Source organism: Natator depressus, chromosome 1 (genome assembly GCF_965152275.1).
Source record: "Natator depressus isolate rNatDep1 chromosome 1, rNatDep2.hap1, whole genome shotgun sequence".
Lineage (NCBI taxonomy): Eukaryota > Metazoa > Chordata > Testudines > Cheloniidae > Natator > Natator depressus.
In genome coordinates, this window is record NC_134234.1 from 189,939,240 (window position 1) to 189,961,623 (window position 22,384).

The window sequence follows — 22,384 nt, forward strand, 5'->3', positions numbered from 1 at the left end:
ATGATCCTAGAAAATGTTTTGTAGATTCTAGGCTGCTTCCCTTCCCTCATATTGGCATATTTTCAAAGTTCTGAGGTCAAATGTCTTTGTGTCTAGAGGATTACCATCAGACTTGGAGATGTTCTAAATAGAATAACTGAAAAGGAAAGGGATACTGGAAGGTGGGGGGTGGAGTTCAAAAAGTAACAACATACCCACATGCCATTTCTGATTGATAGAAATTCAGGTGGCTGTGCTTCTCTTTCCAAATGAGTGGGCAGAGTCAAATAAATCTCCTCTGTTTATCATTCATTCCCACCTTTCACATGTGCAGCACAAAAAAGAATTTCAGGCTGAATTCTGGTGTCAGAGTGAAATATATTTCTGGGTCAGGTACACCTCAAACACAAAAAGGGAGCACCTCCCTAATGCAACTTCATGCTCAGGAGATTAGCTTTTAATATTGAGATTCTCTGGGTCATCTGTACATTTGAGCAGGCTTGACCCTAAATTTATTCATAAACATTTCTATAGGAGAAAAGGGAAGGTTCAGCTCTCTTCAGAATAATCACAGAAATGATCAAGTTTATTGAAAAAGTTCTATTGATTTAATTGCATCAGACCTGAAAGTTGACTTTTAACTATTGTTTCCATATCAATGCCAATTCTGATGTTGGCCATGATTTTCAAAGTGATTGAGCATTCACACTATTTTCCACATCGTTATAAAAGACTTGTCGAGCTAATGCTATGTTGCAGTGGGGTTCCTGCTCGCACACGTAACCTTTTGCAGGCTTGTGCAAGAGGGGCATTAATTTTTGTAAGTAGGAGAAGCACAATGCAAGTTGCCAACAAAAAAGTGAACCGCAAAGAGGTTCGACAGACAGCTGAAAGTATTTGTCGAAATGAAACAGCAGTCTAAAGCTGACAACTCTAGGAGACTGGTTCAGTGTAGTTCGTTACAACCAGGCCCCCTTTTTAAAAGGAAGATAAAGGCTTTGCTAAAGGCCACTAGAGACAAAAGGTACTGAAGGTACTGATCATACTGAATTTGTATGATCTGGACTGTATCTTCATGAGGACTGTATTGATATTTTACCCTATTTTAAAATAAAAAATATGGTTTGGAACCTCATTAGCATTTGTGAATTCTTCAAACTCCATCTGTTTTGTTATCCCACAATGAATAGTGATTTATTTGCTGGACTACCGCTATCATGGATGGTCTAACACTAACATTAACATTTTCTAAGTACTGTATCAATTATTTCTTATTCTATTAACTTTCTTAGCTAATGTGTGAAAAAACTTTGCATTCGCAGCTGTTCCCTTCTCAGCTTTGCTTACCTGTTTTTAAAGCACTGAGTTATAAAGATGAAAATGCTATGTAATTGCCAAGTATTAATAAAATTAATCTAGTTGCATTACGTTGGTATTGATAAGGATCTTTGTCATCTTGATGTTCAATTTATAGATTCTTGATTCTTTATATTTAGATCTCGTATCAAGTTGGGTAAACCCATTCTTGCAACACAGTGTCCTGTTCTGACATAGGTACCAATCCTCTACCAAGAACTGACAGATGTTCAGACCCTTGCAGGTTGGCTTCCCAGTGGAAAAATCAGTGATGTGAAATGTGGGTATATTCTGAGTGTAGTTTGTTTTACCTAGACACATAAAACAGTCCTGGAACAGAGCAGGCAAAACAGCATGCAGGCATCCCTTCTTTCAATAATCTCAACTCCACTGGAGCACTGCATTCTCAGTAAACAGCTGTCTCAAGACCTGCCTGTAATTAGAGACCACAGCAGATAGGCAGCTCCTCCTGCTGCTGCATAGCTCCCTCTATCTAGAATTTACTGCTACCAGATCTTCAATTAACAAACATTAACTCAACACATTACCCCAACATTGAATACTTGTTTACATGCTAAGAATTAAGAACGTAGAAGACTGTAAGAGTATGACCTGGTAACACCTGCAATAATCATAAGACAAAATACTACATAAATCAATGGGTTTTTTAAATAGATGGGGAGATGTTTATGAGGTCTTATCTGCCTGCTTTTATTCCCTCTTATCCTGGACTGATTAATAGTTTTTCAGTTGCAATGTGTAATTGTATAACTAAAATAGAAAGTAACCCTAGGTGACAGTGCAAAGAGGGTTACTTGATTATTAGAAACCAAGACATCAGGCACCAGTGTTGAGGTAATGAAAGGATAGCTGATGAATCTGAAAGGCAACAAGCTTAAAACTGATAGAAGGAAACATTCTTCACACTGTGCATAATTAGCATATGGAAGTCACTGCCACTACGTATCACGGAGGCCAAGAATTATGTAGGGTAAAAAGGGTTAGACATTAATAGGGATAGAGAATATCAGCAGTGATATTAGAGAGGGTGAAATAATCATAAGAGATTTGGTATCTCATGTTCTTGGGCATAAGACAGCTGCTGACTGTTGGGGGACTCGGGAGACACTAAGATTCCATTATGTGCTTTCTTCTACCTTTCTCTAAGACATCTGGTACAGGCCACTGTCAGACAGGATACTGTATTAGATGGAACACCGGTCTGATAAACTAAACTGTCAATCTGCTATATTTTAGGCATCATCAGTGAACTTGCAACTAAATTTCACAGAGTCAAGAGCAATCTTTTTTTAACCTTGAAGACAACTTTGTATGTCTGGTCAATTTTCCTATCATTCAAGTTGCTATAAATTTTCTTCAGTACATTGAATCACAAGGCTTTCTTGAAATGGAGAGGTAATGTTCTTCTGATCCAGGGCTGTCTTGAGAATTGTGCGCAATTTCTTACAGAGTAATATCAGTTGAAAAATAAGGGGAAGTTAAGAAGAGCACTGCCAAAGCACATGCCAGAACATGGTAATGTGGGTTTGGGAGTGGATTACTGTCGTTCCTTTCTTTTGGCTGTTCTTCTGATTTGGTTTCATATTCAAAAACTTGCACTTGAGGAGTAATCAGCGATCAGACATTTACACATTATCAAGCTAGTTTCTCTATACCTCCTCTGTACGATAACCAATCCCATTGCTGCCAGATGGATATCGTACTGGATCAATTTCAAAAATCCTGTTGCTGGTTTTTGAGATACTGTGAAATTTAAATCGTATACAAGATTTTTTTCTCTCCAGTACCCAAGTTAGGATTTACTTTTGGACTACAGAAGTGTTAGTATGCTGATTAGTAGAAATATTCTTCCAACTCTTTTTTTCCAGCGCTTTCACTTCATAGCCCTTCACTCTGGAGGAGCTTACAGGAGAGACGTGTTGTTTAATATGGCAGTATTTGTAAATACAGTTGGCAAATCTTACACTGAAGATGGAAATTATTTTAAAAGCTTGGATTGAACAATCATGATCGCAATTGTATATGCATTTTGGAGGTTAAAAGTAATAATTATTCAAACCAGTCATAAGCAAACCTCAGAAGATTAGGAGATTCACTTCCCATCACAAGTTCAGATGTTTATCTGAGATATCCAAACTCCTTGAGTCACAAATGCATGGAGTACTTGTGGCACCTTAGAGACTAACAAATTTATTGTTTATTCATTGCCAACAATCCCCCTCTGCAATGTTCATTGGCCAAACCGGACAATCTCTACGCAAAAGAATAAATGGACACAAATCAGACATCAAGAATTATAACATTCAAAAACCAGTCGGAGAACACTTCAACCTCCCTGGTCACTCAGTTTCAGACCTAAAAGTCTCAATTCTCCAACAAAAAATACTTCAAAAACAGACTTCAACGAGAAACTGCAGAATTGGAATTAATTTGCAAACTGGACACCTTTAAATTAGGCTTGAATAAAGTCTGGGAGTGGATGGGTCATTATACAAAGTAAAAATTATTTGTCCATGCTAATTTTTCCCCCCTACTGTTACTCACACCTTCTTATCAACTGTTTGAAATGGACCATCCTGATTATCACTAGAAAAGGTTTTTTTTCTCCTGCTGATAATAGCCCACCTTAATTGATTAGTCTCATTAAAGTTGGTATGGCAACACCCATTTTTTCATGTTCTTGGTGTATATATACCTTCCTACTGTATTTTCCATTGCATGCATCCGATTAAGTGGGTTTTAGCCCATGAAAGCTTATGCCCAAATAAATTTGTTAGTCTCTAAGATGCCACAAGTACTCCGCATTTTTTTTGCTGATACAGACTAACACGGCTACCACTCTGAAACAAATACATCGGACATCTTGCGAGAACAAAATTTCTTGTAAATTTTCTAGTTTTCTAGTTTGTAAATTTTCTGCTTGCTTTCAGAGCAGTTTACACCACGAGGCATTTTTCTCCGATTACTCTGGTGCTTCAGCTTTGGGCCCAGACAGAACCTCAAAATGTTAAAGTAGTGTGAAAAATGAATGAAAAATAAAGCCGACCAAACCACTCTTTTACTACTCTAAAAGTCTATTTGAGTTTGGTTCCAGTTTCAAGATGAAACTCTGAGCCTATTGGTTTGGATTCCATAAAATCCTGGGCAAGAGAGATGGCATACGCCAGTGTTTTGAACACTCTGACGTTGATTTGATATGTGAGCTCAGACAATTAATTTAACTTTTTTATGGCTCAGTATCCAAATCTGTAAAGTGGGGATAATATTTAGCTACTATACTTCATTATGAGACAAAGTGAAATTTTCAAAAGTCCCTATTCAGGCAGTTTTGAAAAATGTGTAACTTCGATCAAACAGTGTTAATGAAAATTGTTAATCTTCAGCTGGAATAAGGAGAAAATATCCCTCATTTAAATAAGTTTCTCTTCAGTAGAACTTATACTATACACCTTGTAAACCTAGCCTGCAGTATTTCAAACATGAAGGCCATTGTATTCTGTCTACAGGAGATTATGGTGGTATGGCTGGTGTGAGGAAATGTTGAAAGAGGCAATATATCCTAATTCTGTGGGGATTCATGTCATCCAAGATCTTTGTTAGGAAACAAATCCGTTACCAGCAGACTGACACCACATGTCTCTGGAAAACAAATAACTTAAATGATAGCTCATTCTTCCCCACCCACACTCACTTTTACCTGGCTGGGGCAGAGGGTTGGGGTACAGGAACGGGTATGGGCTCTGAGCTGGGGATGCAGGCTCTGGTTTGGGCCAGTGATGGTTTGGTGTGCAGAAGGAGGCTCTGGGCTGGGGCCGAGGGGTTCAGAGTGTGGGAGGGGGTGTGCGCTCCGGCTGGGGGTTGGACCGGGGCTGAGGGGCTTGGGGCGTGGGAGGGGGCTCCAGGTTGGGGCACGGGGTTGGGGTGTGGGAGGGGATGAGGGCAGCGCACAGAGCCTCCCAGTCTCTGGCTGCCCCAGCACTTAGGGGCTACAGGGACCTAGCGGCCACTTCTGGGAGCCATGTGGAGCTAGAGCAGGCAGGAAGCCTGCCTCAGCCTCAGGCCCCTGCTGTGCCACCAACTGAAGCAGCCAGGGTCCCCTTTCGACCGGCAGTTCTGGTCGAAAACCGGATGCCTGGCAACCCATTTGCTCTGGCCAATTCAGTAACTGGGATCCAGATCTAGGGTAAGTTTGAAACCCTCCACAAAGTTCAGGTATATTCTGGTACAAGCACTACTTTATTACAAGCATGTTAGCATAGGTCTCTGCATACATTCTGTGGGAGATCCCAAGAAGACAGTATTTTAAAAACAACTTTTCAATTCAATTTTTCAGTTGATATAATCATAATATGCTCATGCAGTGAGATTGTAAAGTACATTCACACCATATCCTCATGGGCGTTTGCTCCTTCTGTGTTCTAAGTAATGTCTTCTTCCTAAATTCCTGAATGTGCATAAGTTGACCATACATTTAAAATGGCAACAAAAATGTCAATAAATTTGACTTTGCCCTTTGCCAGGGTGTCACAGTGTGGTTGGGCCTTAAGGGAAGATTGGGTCTTTGTCCATCTGTGACAAGGTTAACTCATGTCCTCAGGTGGGGTTAATGAGGGTTATGTGGCCAGTGGGTCAAATGATCCAATCAGGATTGGAGAGAGAAGGGACTGCAAGTGAATACTAACAGATGCCTGCTGACACTGCAGAGAGTCAGAAGGCTTCTACAACTCTGAGTCAGCAGGAGGGAAGACATCAGCAGTGAAGGAGGTGTGTGGTTAAGGCAGAGAAGACCAAACTCCAGACAAGAGGTGCTGGGAGAGCAGGAAGATAGACCCTAAGGAGGGGCTGTGCCCAGCTTGAAACTGGAAAGGAAGAGACTTTATTTTTGAGTTTGTTTTATGTTAATAAATCAGACCACAAGATTGTGCATAGTTACTAAACACAAGCCTTTGTGGACTTATTAAGGGTCTCTGAGAGAAGAGGAAACTAAGCCAGGGCACTGCAAAGCTACCCCAGGCTTCAGGGGGGCTCCTGGGAGCCAGGCCGCCCATCTAACAAGTTTCCAGATCACAGGCCCTGGTTCTCATGGGGGACTTCAATCACCCTGACATCTACTGGGAGAGCAATACAGCAGTACATAGACAATCCAGGAAGTTTTTGGAGAGTGTTGGGGACAACTTCCTAGTGCAAGTCCTGGAGGAATCAACTAGGGGCCGTGCTCCTCTTGACCTGCTGCTCGCAAACAGGGAAGAATGGGTAGGGGAAGTAGAAGTGAGTAGCAACCTGGGCAGCAGTGACCATTAGATGGTCAAATTCAGGATCCTGACAAAAGGAAGAAAGGAGAACAGCAGAATACGAACCCTGGACTTCAGAAAAACAGACTTTGACTCCTTCAGGGAACTGGTGAGAAGGATCCCCTGGGAGGCTAATATGAGGGGGAAAGAGTCCAGAAGAGCTGGCTGTATTGTAAAGAAGCCTTATTGAGGGCACAGAAACAAACCATCCTGATGTGCAGAAAGAATAGCAAATATGGCAGGCGACCAGCTTGGCTTAAAAGAAAAATATCTGGTGAGCTTAAACACAAAAGGGAAATTTACAAGAAGTGGAAACTTGGACAGATGACTAGGAAGGAGTATAAAGATATCGCTCGAGTATGCAGGGTATAATCAGGAAGGCCAAAGCACAACTGGAGTTGCAGCTAGCAAGGATGTGAAGGGTAACAAGAAGGGTTTCTACAGATATGTTAGCAACAAGAAAAAGGTCAGGGAAAGTGTGGGACCCTTACTGAATGGGGGAGGCAACCTAGTGACAGATGATGTGGAAAAAGCTGAAGTACTCAATGGTTTTTTTGCATCAGTCTTCACAGACAAGGCGAATTCCCAGAATGCTGCACTGGGAAGCACAGTATGGGGAGGAGGTGAGCAGCCTTCAGGGTAAAAGAACAGGTTAAGGACAATTTAGAAAAGCTGGACATGCACAAGTCCATGGATCTGGATCTAATGCACCCGAGGGTGCTGAGGGAGGTGGCTGATGTGATTGCAGAGCCATTGGCCATTATCTTTGAAAACGCGTGGCAAATCGGGGGAGGTCCCGGACAATTGGAAAAAGGCAAATATAGTGCTCATATTTTAAAAGGGGAAGAAGGAGAATCCAAGGAACTACAGACTGGTCAGCCTCACCTCAGTCCCCAGAAAAATCATGGATCAGGTCGTCAAGGAATCCATTTTGAAGCACTTGGAGGAGAGGAAGGTGATCGGGAACAGTCAACATGGATTCAGCAAGGGCAAGTCATGTCTGACCAACCTGATTGCCTTCTATCAGGAGATAACTGGCTCTGTGGATATGGGGAAAGTGGCGGAAGTGATGTATCTTGACTTTAGCAAAGCTTTTGATATGGTCTCCCACAGTATTCTTGTCAGCAAGTTAAAAAAGTATGGATTGGATGAATGGACTATAAGGTGGATAGAAATCTGGCTAGATTGTCGGGCTCAATGGGTAGTGATCAATGGCTCAATGTCTCGTTGGCAGCTGGTATCAAGCAGAGTGCCCCAGGGGTCTGTCCTGGGGCTGGTTTTGTTCAACATCTTCGTTAAGGATCTGGATGATGGGATGATTGCCCCCTCAGTAAGTTCACAGATGACACTAAGATGGGGGGAGAGGTAGACACACGGGAGGGTAGGGATAGAGTTTAGAGGGACCTAGTCAATTTGGAGGATTGGGCCAAAAGAAATCTGATGAAGTTAAACAAGGATAAGTGCAGAGTCCTGCACTTAGGACAGAAGAATCCCATGCACTGCTCCAGGCTGTGGATCAACTGGCTAAGCAGCAGTTCTGCAGAAAAGGACCTGGACGAGTGGCGAGAAGCTGGACATGTGTCAGCAGTGTGCCCTTGTTGCCAAGAAGGCTAACGTCATATTGGGCTGCATTAGTAGGAGCATTGCAAGCAGATCAAGGGAAGTGATTGTTCCCCTCTGTTCAGCACTGGTAAGGCCACATCTGGAGTATTGAGTCCAGTTTTGGGCCCCCCACTACAGAAAGGATGTGGATGAACTGGAGAGTCCAGTAAAGGGCAACAAAAATGGTTAGTGGGCTGGGGTATATGACTTACGAGGAGAGGCTGAGGGAACTGGGCTTATTTAGTCTGCAGAAGAGAAAAGTGAGGGGGGATTTGATAGGAGCCTTCAACTACCTGAAGGGGAGTTCCAAAGAGGATGGAGCTAGGCTGTTCTTAGTGGTGGCAGATGACAGAACAAGGAACAATGGTCTCAAGTTGCAGTGGGGGAGGTCTAGGTTGGATATTAGGAAAATATTAGGATATTAGGAAAATTTCACTAGGAGGGTGGTGAAGCACTGGAATGGGTTACGTAGGGAGGTGGTGGAATCTCCATCCTTCGAGGTTTTTAAGGCCCGGCTTGACAAAGCCCTGGCTGGAATGATTTAGTTGGAGTTGGTCCTGCTTTGAGCAGGCAGTTGGACTAGATGACCTCCTGAGGTCTCTTTCAACCCTAATCTTCTGTGATTCTATGATCTACACAGGGAAAGTATCAACAGTATTTTATTTTCCTCATAGTGAACAGCTGTAACAATTTAGCCATGTTAGAGAACACCATGTCTTATTTTTAACTCTTAAGTAGCGTCACTACCAACTTAAGCCAAGGTTAAAACACTGTAAAAACAACCATAATTTTTTTCTTGATGAATAAGATGGTCCTTAAAATCTGGAAATAAATAAATCAGTGTAAATGAAATATAAATTATATAAAAAATACTCGATTGTCTCTGCTAGCAGACTGGAGAGAGAAATTGCTGTTTTGCTATACATGCTGGCTAGAATGAGCTAGATTTTTCACCTTGCAGCAAACCCCCAGAGAAGCCAGATGAGAGGTATGAAGTGAAGACAACAGGTAATGAGAAAAGCCAAGCCACAAATAATAATGCAGCAAGACATTTTAATGCTATCGTTTAGTATAGAAAAGAATATACACAATGAGAAGCGGAGTAGGAAAGACAGATGAATCTTGGGATGAGGAAAAATGTTCCAGGCCACAAGGTTAGTGAAACAGTCCATTATATTGCAGACTGGTTTTAATCATAAATGAAAAGTGAAAGCCTTTTCTGACTATCTGAAAGATTTTAGGTTAGCTGAAAGGAAGTAAATAATAAAGCACAAACTGACCTCTAATACTCCCAGTCAGCTCTACTTCACAAAATGGCATCTGCTTGGGCAGAGAGGGAGACTGCTAAGAAATGTAAAGATGAAGTACATTAAAAAAACCTATTAAATACAGTTGCTTCCTGTAGATGCAGTCCTGGAAACCAAAATGCTTGTTATCACTGGGGAACACCCTCAGTGAAGCAGTGAGTAAGAGACTGATTTTTTCCCTTCTGCAACAGAGTTGCTTACACATAGTAGTCAGCATTAGCAGAGTCTTTTCCAATGAAGGCCATGTCAAGCAAACTAAATTAAGATGTAGCATGTACTGGAAACTTAACCAGACCAAAAAAAAAAAAGTGATGGGAAGAAGGAAAAGGCTATAGGTGAAAAATTAGATCTGAGAGAGATCAACCCTTGGGGGAATTCATGGCAAGTGCATCTGTGATGGAACGTGAGACTTCAGTGTATATGGGGCCATCTACTTTCACTGCTGAGACATCCTGACGCAGTTCCATGTGACGCTGCCTCTTTGGTCACAATGCAACATTGAAAGAAAATTTTCAAATTAACTCCCAATCTGGGTGTTACCCGAAAGCTGTTTTTACTTGCAGCTTTGCTTTGTGACCTGAAGTAGAAAGTAAGAAGGAGTCACTCAGAAGGCAGGTACTAGTGAACTCATCACAGTACTGGGAGACAGGGATGGCACAGTTCATTTCATTTTTGACTTTGCTTAATGCCATGCACTTTCTTTGAACCTTAAGAACACTACAGCATCTCTGAGGTAGGTGATTACCATTACCTTCATTTCTACTTGTGGAGCAGGAGGCAGGCACAAATATTGCTTGATTTAATCTAAGGTCACACAACAAATTACTCTCACAACAGGATTAGAACTTGAATTCCTAGAGTCCCAGTCCCATGTCCAATAATTAGACAACAGCCCACCTTCTCCTCAGACAAAGAATAACATGCGTGTGTTTGCCTATCTTTGAAATGAGAATAATGGTGAATTTGTATGGGTCATGACCACTTTGCTTTGCTACCTAATGAAATGCTGGCACTTGTTTCACTACTTTATTCATTTATTGACTGAGAGGAGCATGGGAAAGATGAACCTGAAAGACTTGGTAACAGAAGTGTGGACCGGTGGTACAGCCACAGACTAAGTAACTCTCAGATCAGCCTTTGGTGAAACAAATTTGGCAGGTCAAAGAGAGATATTACTGCAGCAGTTCTCTGCTTATGTAGTTTCCAGAAATACTCTACTGTGTGTTGCACAAGCTGAGGGAGGTGATAGATGAGTGGCTGATCTGGTCCTCCGTCTCTAACAGTCTAGAGTTATGGTTTCATTATTTTGAGTTGAATCAATGTTAAAACAGTTGTAACTCCAGGGGAGTACAAAATGCATAAAGATTATATTCTCTAATTGAGTTGGATTGGTATTTTTCAGAGTTATTTTTCAAACAGTGGGGAGGCAACATGATTTGGTTTTGAACATAAAAGATAAAAGATGACAGAAAAATATGGGGCTATAAAGTAGCAACAGAGAATTGGAAGTAGAACTGATGGTGTACATTGATGGAAAAGGAAATAAAGGGTCAAATTTTGCTCTTAGTAATGCCAGTGCAGATCTGGAATAGATCCACCAAAGAGAATGCAATTAACGTAGTAGAGCTGCATTAGGCCAACATTCTTTAAGGAGACAGAATAATGTTATGTATACATGTCGTCCTAGGAAAATTAAAATAACATTGTACTATAAAAGGTTAGTGCATTTGATGGTGATATGCCAGCTATGAAATATTTGCTTTCCACTTGAATTATGTGAATTACTTATCCACTAAAAACTTCTGCGTAGCCATAGCTCTACTTCACCTAGGTCACTGAATGACCATCACTTGAGCTTTGGTTGCCACATTTTGATCTTGAGTCAATGAAGCCAAGTCTCCCTTTTTATTTACGTTATAAATGCTAATGTTGCTATACTACCTCGTCTGCATTAGGTTAAGATTTGCTATAGTAGCTATCCAATTTAATTAGAATCAATTTATCTTGCTTTCTTCAATGGAGCTTAGGCCATTGGACAGAATCACAAGGGAAACAAGGCCAGGGCAGATATCCAGTAAATATTTCTCATTTTTATTCTTGATAGTTACACTTTCAATTTTTAGCAAGCTGTTTGTAGTAATTAATGTTATACAGTAGGGAAAACCCAGCTGTATCCATAATACATTTCATGTTAGCTGGTTTTCTGATAAAGATAAAAATGAAGCAATTCTATTCTAGTACGAGTTCAGTTTGAATAAGAGTGTAGAATCAGGGTCAACAATTTGTAGAAAAAAAAGAGGGTGGGGGAGGGAATTAATCATTTTATTTTTTTTTTAATTACTATTCTTTATCTGGCCCCTGGCATTGGACTTTCTACAAAAGTTTACACTAAAGCTATCTCCATATTACAGGAAATATAGAGGATAACTACAGTGCCATAGTTATACCAGCATAACTTCATAGTGTAGATAGAGCCACAGCAATGGAAGGGGTTTTGCCATCACTGTAGGAACACTTTACTTAATGCTTCTAAAGCCACAATACCACAACTGAAGAAGGCTGGTTAAATGGGGAAGTGAAGGCAGGTATAAAATAAAATAAAATAAATATATTAATGAATGGAAGAAAATGGAAGTTGATAGTAATGAATATAAATCGGAAGTTAGGAATTGTAGAAAATTGATAAAGGAAGCAAAGGAACACAAGGTGAAGTCTATGGCCAACAGAGTTACGGTCAATACAAAGAGTTTTTAAAGTATATTAGGAACAAAAAGTATCCTGACAATAGTACTAGTCCATTACTAGATGGAAACGATAGAATTATCAGTAATAATGCAGAATAGGCACATGTGTTCAATAAATATTTCTGTTCTGTGTTTGGAGGTTGTGAGGTGGTGGTGGAGGAAAGGTAATGTCATCTCATATGATAAAAACACTCTTTCAATTCTATTAGTATCTCAGAAGGATGTTAAACAGCAGCTACTAAAATTAGACCATTTTAAAGCACAAGGTCTGGATAACTTGCATTTAAGAGTATTAAAAGAGCTAGTTGAGCAGCTCACTAGACAGTTCATGTTGATTTTCTATAAGTATTGGAACACTGGGAAGTTCCAGAAATGTGGAGGAAAGCTAATGTTGTGCCAGTATTTAAAAAGGGTAAACAGAATGATCCAAGTAATTATAGGCCTGTCAGTCTGTCATTGATCACTGTCAAGAGAATGGAGTGTCTGATAAGGACTCAATAAAGAATTGTAGGAAGGTAATTGAATGAATGAATGAATGAATGAAACCAATTGACATGGGTTTATGGAAAATAGTTCTTGTCACTCACACACACACACACACACACACACACACATATGGATGAGACTTCAAGTCTGGTTGATAAAGTTAATAATGTTGACGTAATAGATTTCTGTAAGATGTTTGACTTGGTACCTCATGACATTTTGATTAAAATCTAGAATGATACAAAATTAACATGGCACACATTAAATGGATTAAAAGCTGGCTAATTGATAGGTCTTAAAATGTATTTGTAAATGGGGAATCATAATTGAATGGGTGTGTTTCTAATGGGGTCTTGCAGGGATTGGTTCTTGGCCCTACACTATTTAATATTTGTATCAACAACCTGGAAGAAAACATAAAATCATCACTGATAAAGTTTTGCAGATGATGCAAAAATTGGGGGAATGGTAAATAATGAAGAGGACAGGTCACTGATATAGTGACATCTGGATAGCTTGGTAAGCTAGGCACAAACAATCAGTATGCCTTTTAATAATGCTAAATGAAAATGTATACATCTAGGAACAAAGAATGTAGGTGATGGATGAGGGACTCTAGCCTGGGAAGCTGTGACTCTGAAAAAGATTTGGGGGTCATGCTGGATAATCAGCTGAACATGAGCTCCCAGTGTGACGCTATGGCCAAAAGGGCAAAGGCAATCTTTGGATGCATAAATGGGAGATTCTTAAATAGGAGTAATTTTACCTTTGTAGTTGGCACTTGTGCCACCACTGCTTGAATACCATGTCCAGTTCTGGTGTCCACAATTCAAGAAGGATGTTGATAAATGGGAGATGGTTTAGAGAAAAGTCACAAGAGTGATCAAAGGATTGGAAACATGTCTTTTAGTGGTAGACTCAAGCAGCTCAGTCTATTTATCTTAAAAAAATGAAGGTTAAGGGGTAACATGATTAGTCTGTATGTATAAGTACCTAAATGGTGTTCACTAATATATGCTGGCTAGCATATAAATATATGTATTATACACACCCTAATTTAAACCTCATAACATTAGCATCAAGGCGGGTTAACACTATCATCCCCACTTTACAGACAGAGAATTCAGGGATAGCGAGCGATTACTTGTCCACAGCAAGTCAGTGGAGGAGTTGGAGTCCTGATGACTGATGTTAACAAATTAAAGTGGTAGCATTCTACACTCATTTTGCATTGGTGTAAATGATTACCAAAGAGTAGATTAATGGACATTCAGTACCATGTTCTATTTCAGCCTAAATACCACTACTCTAAATATGGGGAAGGGAAGACATTGGTCCCAACACCTATTGGTATGTTTTTGGTAGAAAAAAAAGGGAAATATTTTGTAACACTAGAAATAGAAATTGCTAGTTTAAGAGGAAAGATGGAGGGAAAACAAGTACTCTTAATTATTAAACTGTGACTTTTATAATAAAGTTCAAGGAGTAGCATTTAAAAATACCACATCTAGAGTCTAACTTTTTAAATTATTTCCCTTTTTAATAGAGGATGGACAAAATTCTGCTGCTTAATTTCAATGGGATTGTCCAGATGTCTTTGGATGAAAGATATTACACAGTATATCAATGGGTTTACATGGAGCAGAATTTGGCATACTTTGCTTATCTGTTTTAAGACTAGTGGATAGAAAATGTAAATCCTGTATTGTGTGTTTGTGTTATATAAAGTGTTTTCCATGAGTTCTGGGTAGCTACATTACTTACAAGTGACAACAGACATAAATTAGCTATGCTGGTTATCCCAAACAAGTACCAGTGAAACATTTATACTGAAAATGCACTCTGAATATTGAACAGGAAACCATCTTAAAATTACTTTATATCTGGGTAAAAATGTTATTTTGACTTTTTTTTCCATTTTCTTCTTTCTGTAAAGCAGTTTCTTATTGCCAAGAATCAAAATATATAGATCTCTGAATTTAAAAAGTGTTAAAAATACTCTGAAAATACCTTTCAAAGTAGCATTTCTAGGGGTAAAACCATCATAACTCTAGAGTCGTCTGTCTCCCAGGACCTTAAGGGTATGTCTACAGTGCACACTAGTGACTCAGATTTGATCCCAAGCCCTGCCTTCCATCCACACACAGAAATGAGTTTGACTTAAGTTAGCAAGCACTCAGGACCCTGTTCTAGAATTCTGCTATGGTGGTGGGCTGGAACCCAAGTGCCACTTTGGATCGAGTCCAAGCCCTGCCATTTTGCAGTACGTAGAAGGTCTGGGTAGTGCAGTATGGATGCATTAACAAGGCTGTGAGACTCTGGTCCAACATTTGTAAACTCAGGTTTACAATGCAGCGTGGACATTCTAGTGTGGGCTTGGAAACACTGAGTCCACAAGCCTGGGTCCCACAGAGCTGGGTTACAATGGAATGTTGACATATCCTAAAGGCATAACAGCAAGTGCTGTGTGTCATATCGGAAAGCTGGAGTACTCCCCTTTCCAATGGCAAAAAGTGCCTAATCGTAGCCCAGAAGGATTGTGAGCTATCAGAGTTAAACCCGTTATTGTTCCAGGACAGAATATTGTATGTTTTGGGCTTTGAGGTCTTGTGATTTAGATGAGGTTACTGAACATTGTCTACTTGAGAATAAGAGGGTACCTGCCACAAAAATACTTGAAGCTGTTTTGAGGGTTAAAATGACATGTTAAAAAATTAATAACTCTAAAGAATCTCTTTAAAAATCTCATTGTTTCTCTGTGCTTCCCTGTCTGTGAGTAGTATCCACCGGTTGTCTTTCATCTTATATTTACCTTGTAAACTCTTTAAAGCAGGGACTGTGTGTGTTCAGTATCTAGTACAATGGGGACCTGGTGCACGATTGGGAGACCTAGGCATTACTATAATATAAAACACAGTTAGTTGCTGGAAAAATTAAACTTCTGCAGATTAATGAAGAACAAAGTAAAGGGATGGCAACCGATGAAGTTCAAAACTCTCTCTAGGCCTTTCCAAATAGCAAATTTCCAAGTCAAGAATACTTCAGCAGCAAGTTGTATAAAACTTTCCAGTAGCTCTTAGTGTCTCAAATTAATCCAGACAATAAAATACTGGCGTAAGTATTAGCAAACAGGATAACTCTAGCCCTACTACTATTACTAATTAACACCAATCAATTTGGCTTTACTCAAGAAGAGCTTCTAATTATATTACTTGGCAAATATTAAACAGCATTCATCACATTCAGAGAATGAATAATGGGCCACGTCTAGCTTTAGATGCAGAGAAGGCTGTAAATAGGGTTATTTGGGATTATTTTTTTGTAATTGCTTGTTGGACATGAGTATCTAACCTTAATGAAACCAATGTGCAATTCTCCACAGGAGTTTGCTTTATCTGTATGGTTCATATCATAGACTGTCCTCAAAAAGAGGCACAAGGTGTAGGGGGATATCTGTTTGGAAACTTGTCCTTTTGCTCTATCCAGCTTTTGAAACAGTTTATCAGATTCTGGAGAGCTTGAGGGCATCATGATCCATAGTTTTTTAAAAAAATAAACCCATCATATTCTGCTTTTTTTTCAGAAGGTTTTCTGGTTTTATTTCTGTGAAACAAAAGCTTCCATTCAGTGCCACAAAGTTACGACGGTATGAAGCCTATATCACCATAAGCTTTTTGGTAAAATATATCCAAGTAAAATACGATGCCCAGCTGGATTATTTCAGTAAAAGTCCATACTGATGGTCCCCTGAGGGGTTCAAACATGAGGTTATATAGACCTCACAGGGTTAAAGTGAATTAATAATTATAAATCTGCAACCTTTTTTATACATCTAATGTCAAGACCTTGAAGGATGGAGGAATGAAATCTTATCTAAGTTAGCAGGGTCAACTTAATGAGAAGAAAATGTCATTTCCCAAGTGTTCTTTCTACAAGTTCTCCCAGTACTTCCATCTAGATAAAACATGCAGCCATTTCCCATGGCGTTGAAAGAGGCCCACAATAGGCTTGATGAGAGATTTGAAAGAGATAAAACAAAAGGAGTTACTAAGCTTCCCCAACCTGAATACTTTGTTGTAAGGTAGCCTTGATGTTTTGAACTGGTTGTTACAGAAATTTGAAACAGCTGCACATAATGCAGCTTTGAGCAGCATATTGCTCTTATTATTTTTCCAAACTGAACAATTGGAAAGACAGTATATCAGACAACATGCTATGATTCTGAAAATATGGAAAAAAGTAATGTTACTTGGTGTAGTGCCACAGTTCTCACTGAGTTGCTAGATATGCAGGCCACCAAGTACTACTCCAAGACAAAATGATGCTACATTTAAAAGATGGAAAGACAAATCAGTTAATTGGAGATCTTTTCAGGACATTGTTACTGAACTTTGAATAGTTAATTTAATTCATAACGTAATTTATTCGCTTGGGGTTTCCATATGTACCTATGAGTTGATCAGTTTCTAGATATTACTGTTAAAGGAAAAACTCCACAATCGAGTAAAAACCAATTAAAAGGAACACTTCAGCTTTTGACCTAACCTAAATAGCTTCCTACCTCTACAGCAGTGCTTGTTCATTTATAAACAACTGTATGTCCCAAGTTCTATACTGTTAACTAAAGTGGTGAATATTTTTCATGGATAGCCAAGGGTAGAAATAAATGATCACCCCTTAAAATTTCTTGGCTACTCATACATTTGTTTGTAATACTTTGTGCTACAGAGACGTGACTCTTTCCTGCAATGTTGAACAAAATGAGTCCAGATGTATTTTAAATATGCCCTTACTGTGATTTATAACTAGCCCATGGTGATAGCTTGTATTTTTATGGAGTTGCCATTGCATATGCAGAATTTGAGTGGTGATTCATTATTTCATATGTTCCAGGCAACTGACTTGGTATTTGATACTTAATACAGTGCAGGAATTGACCCACAGGATCAACTGGTAATCATGTTCATGGTGATCAGAAAGCTTAATTGATTGTATCTACAATGCCCACATGACAGATGTGGCAACTTGTAACTTGAAACTACTTTAACCTAGTGAAAACACACTGGATCAACAATGCACAAGATTGATTGTGTAAATGATAGGATGTCTGTATAAATATCCTCCAACTTCATTGGGTGATGACCAAAAGGACTTGAGCTAAAAGTTACCAATTCAGTTGCCTAAAGTTAGGTTCCTAAACCAAACCCACATTTAAACACACACATAATTCAGGATGACATGGAAACAATGACACATGTATTCCATACTATGGTCAGAGGTGGAGGCTATGACTTGATTAGAATTCTTGCCCAAGAGGGAACCACTTCCCAAACTACCCAACATGGCAATACCAGTGCAGATCACAAATGGGCATCAGTAGCCCTGGATTCTACAAACCTAAAGGCACATATGAGGGCAGTGCCCCCTTTATACCCTCAGGCCTGACTGGGGACCCTGACTGCAACCCTCACATTCCAACCTTTTACCCTCCTACACAGAGAAGGTGGGAGAGATGTGATGAGGGGAGTCACATGCTGCAAGAAATTGGAAGACGTTGTCATGCTCTGGGCCTGTCCCCAAGCAGCCCATTGGGTTACAAAAACTTCACATTGGACCCTTTGTAGCTTACCCATGACCAACATTGCAATAATTTAACTTAACCTACCCACACTGGACTTCCAAGGTGCTGGATGGAAGGTGGGGTTAAAAAACAACCTTATAGCCGGTTGACAATTTTGCCATATGGGAAAAATTCCTCCCAGACCAAGTCTGGCACTCAGTCTAGCCCCTGGCATCATAAGAAATTCAGTTCAATAGGTAAGGATGGGGCTGGAACTGGCCAGCAGAAAACAAGAATCAAAAATGGCCACTTGCCAGCTAGGGTTGCCAATTTTGGCTGGATTTAATCCTGGAGATTTCATCACATGACATAATCCTTAAATAAAGCTTCATCTTTAATACCTGGAGACTCCAGGACAATTCTGGAGGGTTGGCAACATTATGGTGCTACATGCAGAAGCTGCCCCCTCCACCTGCCCCAGCAGACATGAGCCTATCAGCAGCCTCCTCTTGACTCCACAGTCCAATGACTATCAGTGACTGGCTTGGCTGCCATGTGGGATAGCCCATCCACCTCTTCCTGCAACATGGAGGAGAGAGCAAAAGAGAAGCATACTCCCCCTCTCCCATACACACGAGTTGCAGGGAGGGGAAACCAGGAAGATCACATCTAGAACTGCCCCAGGTGCTTCTGCTTGGGATCTCTCCTCCCACTTGCAATGAGAGAGCGAGAATGGTGGCGTCCCCATTACTTCTGGACCCATTAACTCTGGACACCCTAGCTAAGAAGTTTAGCAGTATCCCAACTTTCAGGAGTGCTGAGCACCCACCACTCCCCATGTACTGAATGGGAGCTGTAGGTTGTCAGCATCTTTGAAAGCCAGACCAGTTTTATTTAGGAACATAGGTATGGACTTGGGACCCTAACCTTTAGGCACCTAGGTTTGGGGCCAAAAAGTGATTTTTATGTGATTTCACTGTAGAACTATTATGGAAATATTTGGAGGGAGGGGAAGGAGGGGTCTGTGTATTGGAAAAGGACAGGTTATTAAAAACTGTATCAAGTGTGGTACTGTACACTAACTAGAAGCTTTTATACTTAGCTGGGTCTCAAGCCATTTCCAGACAAGCGAGTTGAAATATCAATGCTAAATCCATTAGTACACTTGGAGCCAGCTGACTGACTGCATTTCTATGAACATAACAACTTTACATAAGTATTAAAACCACGCTGATACTCAAAAACTGCAAGAGGGAAAATCACTTACTGACTAATTACCTTCATAATTGCTAGAATTAGGTGCAAGACACTAGGGGTGATAGGGTCCTGATGAAATGCTATATCTTATATTTTATCTGTTGCTACAGCATGCTGTTTTGCCTTTTATTATTAGATTTTATAGAGGTTTTTCACCTTTAAATACTAGGATGGAAATACATAGACATGCCCCCCCCATGAACCTCAACACTACATACATCTCAATCAGGCATGTCATTGTCTTGCTTTGTATCACATTGTGTGCATTTTGCCTTGTAAAGATGATTATGCCTCATAAATCCTTTCAGTGGCTGCAGGTTTAATGGCTATGAAAGTGAACCTTTGTCACTCTGTTCCAGAGTGGAAAACAGCACCAATGAAAAAAGCAAAATCACAATTTATGTAAAAGCAACTTTTTCATAGAAAAAGGTTGTATATACAGAGCTTTCTTTGAACAAAACTTCCCCTCATTTCCCCCCGCAAACTTATATTTTATAATAACTATATGTACACCCTCACCTTGAATACCATGTTCAGTTCCCATCTCTTAAGGTACAATATAGCAGAAAAAAATATCAAAAAGCTGCTAACACACATGATTTCAGGCATGGAGGGACTTCCATGTGTGAAGCTTTTGAGAAGATTATGGTTGAGTTTAGAAAGACAAAGCTGGGGCAGTGTCAGAAAGGTGTACAGTAGTACATCTGGATTAGAGAGAGAAAAGAAGCGCTCTTATTTACACTTATTTGTAATAATAACAACAAGGGAACTTCTAATGAAATTGAAAGGCAAGGCATTTAAATTTGAAAAAAAGGAATTTTACATAGTCAACAATTACTCTGTGGAACTCACTGCTACAAGGTTATTTTGAGGCCAAGAACTGAATAGAATTCCAAAAAGTAAGAGAACGATATGTGTAACTATGGACATTCTGATTACACAAGGTAAGATAAGACACAGTAAAAATATGTAAGGGAAATAAACTCTTCATGGCATAAACTGACCAGTAAGTGCTTAAGCTTGGGGAGAAGCTTCTCATCAGGAGAGGTTATTGAATAATTGTCTCTGGGGCTTTTGCATTTTTCTTTGAGGCATCTACTGTATACTGCCCTAAATGGACCATTAGTCTGTGGCATACAAGTCCTATATTATAATTTGTGTGCATTTTGATCATTCAAGGGAATGGAGGCTTTGTTCCAAACAATTTTGTCTATTATTGAAGTTAGTCCTGTAATTGCCAGGATCTCCTCTGGAGCCTTTTAAAAAAAATGGCATCACACTAACTATCTTCCAGTCGTCTGGTACAGAAGCTGATTGAAATGATAGGTTACATACCACAGTTAGTAGTCCTGCAATTTCATATTTGTATTCAGAGTTATGAGGTCTGGGGTTGGTCTGCATCCTTTCTTCTTGGGTGGAACCCCTTCCCGATAAAGCAAGGGAAAACTTGTTTGATCACCCACAGGAGCAGGAGATCTTGAACTTGCTGCCTTAACAGGTCTTTTGTGAGAGAGGTCCCAAAAGGGGATGGGTATTGGAGGTGGGGATGGAGCTGAAGTGAATGGTATAGTCTGATGCAACAGCTTCTAGCACCCATCTGTCTGATGTGATCTGCTCCCATGATGATCTGAAGTGGGAAAGACTATCCTCCTGGGGTAGGAGGGGAAAGGGTGATGCAGCAACAGACCCAGGGGGAGTGATTTGTGGCTCTCATCCAAAGCATGTTAAAGGCTGCTTCATAGAAGCTGTTGGCTCAGTTGTGGTAGTGGATGAGATTTTTTTCCCTCTGCTATACAGGTCTCTTCTTTGGTGGTTCTAAAGTCCTCTGATATGTAAGTTACTCGGCTGAATGAGATCTTTGGGTTGTCTGTCATCTGCTAAAATTCCTTTTGGTCACAGGAGTGTCAAAGCCTAAGAAATGAAGGGTCACTACTGAATCCTTTCACAAGCTTAGGGCCATCAAATGCAAGATCTTTAACCATGTTCTGGACCTCTCTTGTAAGCCTGAAAGATTGTAGCTATGAAGCACAGTGCATTACTATGGTGGTGGCCATCAAGTGAGTGGCTGGGTCAGCTGTGTTCAATGAGGCTTGCAAGGAGGCTTGGACAACCTTTGGAGATGAGAGCTTGGAACTAGTCCTTCTGATCTTGTGGCAAATAATCAGTAAAATCAGTGAATTTGCTATAGTTCATATGGCCATATTTAACCATTACAGCATAGTTATTAGCTACCCAAAGCTGGAGCACAGCTAAAGAGTAACTTTTACTACTGAGGAGCTCCAGATGTTTGAGCTCCCTGTCATGCGGTGTGGACTTGGTGCAATGTTTGTGTGACTCATTTACTGCATCCATCAAAAGAGAATTTGGAATGGGATGGGAGAAGAAGTACTTCAATCCCTTTGGAGAGCCATAATACCTTTTGATTATAATCAAATTTGAACATAATACCTGTGTTGATTCTTTTGCAGATGGGAGGAATAATGGTAGATATCTGCCATATCACTTGGCTGATGTTAGTAGGACATCATTTATTGGCACTAGGGAATCTCTTGAGAACAGCTGGAGTGTCCACAACTGAAGGAGAACGACCTTTTGCAAGTGTAGCAAGGTTTAAACCCTGGGGTCTTGGTCATACCCCAAGCAGAAAATGGTCTCCAAACAAAAGAACTGAGGTGGGCAGGGAAGTTCCCTGCCACTAGGGAAAGGAGAATGGGGCTTGAGCGGATCCCTGAAATGCACAGAAGTACAAGAAAAAAAGCAATAAAATAGAAATAAAATAAA

The 22,384-nt window shown here is 40.1% G+C and overlaps 1 long non-coding RNA gene across 1 annotated transcript in view; it reads right to left on the reverse strand.

Moving 5' to 3' along the window:
- The window catches only part of LOC141984167 (uncharacterized), a 225,282-nt gene that overhangs the window by 22,291 nt on the left and 180,607 nt on the right, over nt 1–22,384 (reverse strand). The gene's annotated exons all lie outside the window — the stretch shown is intronic.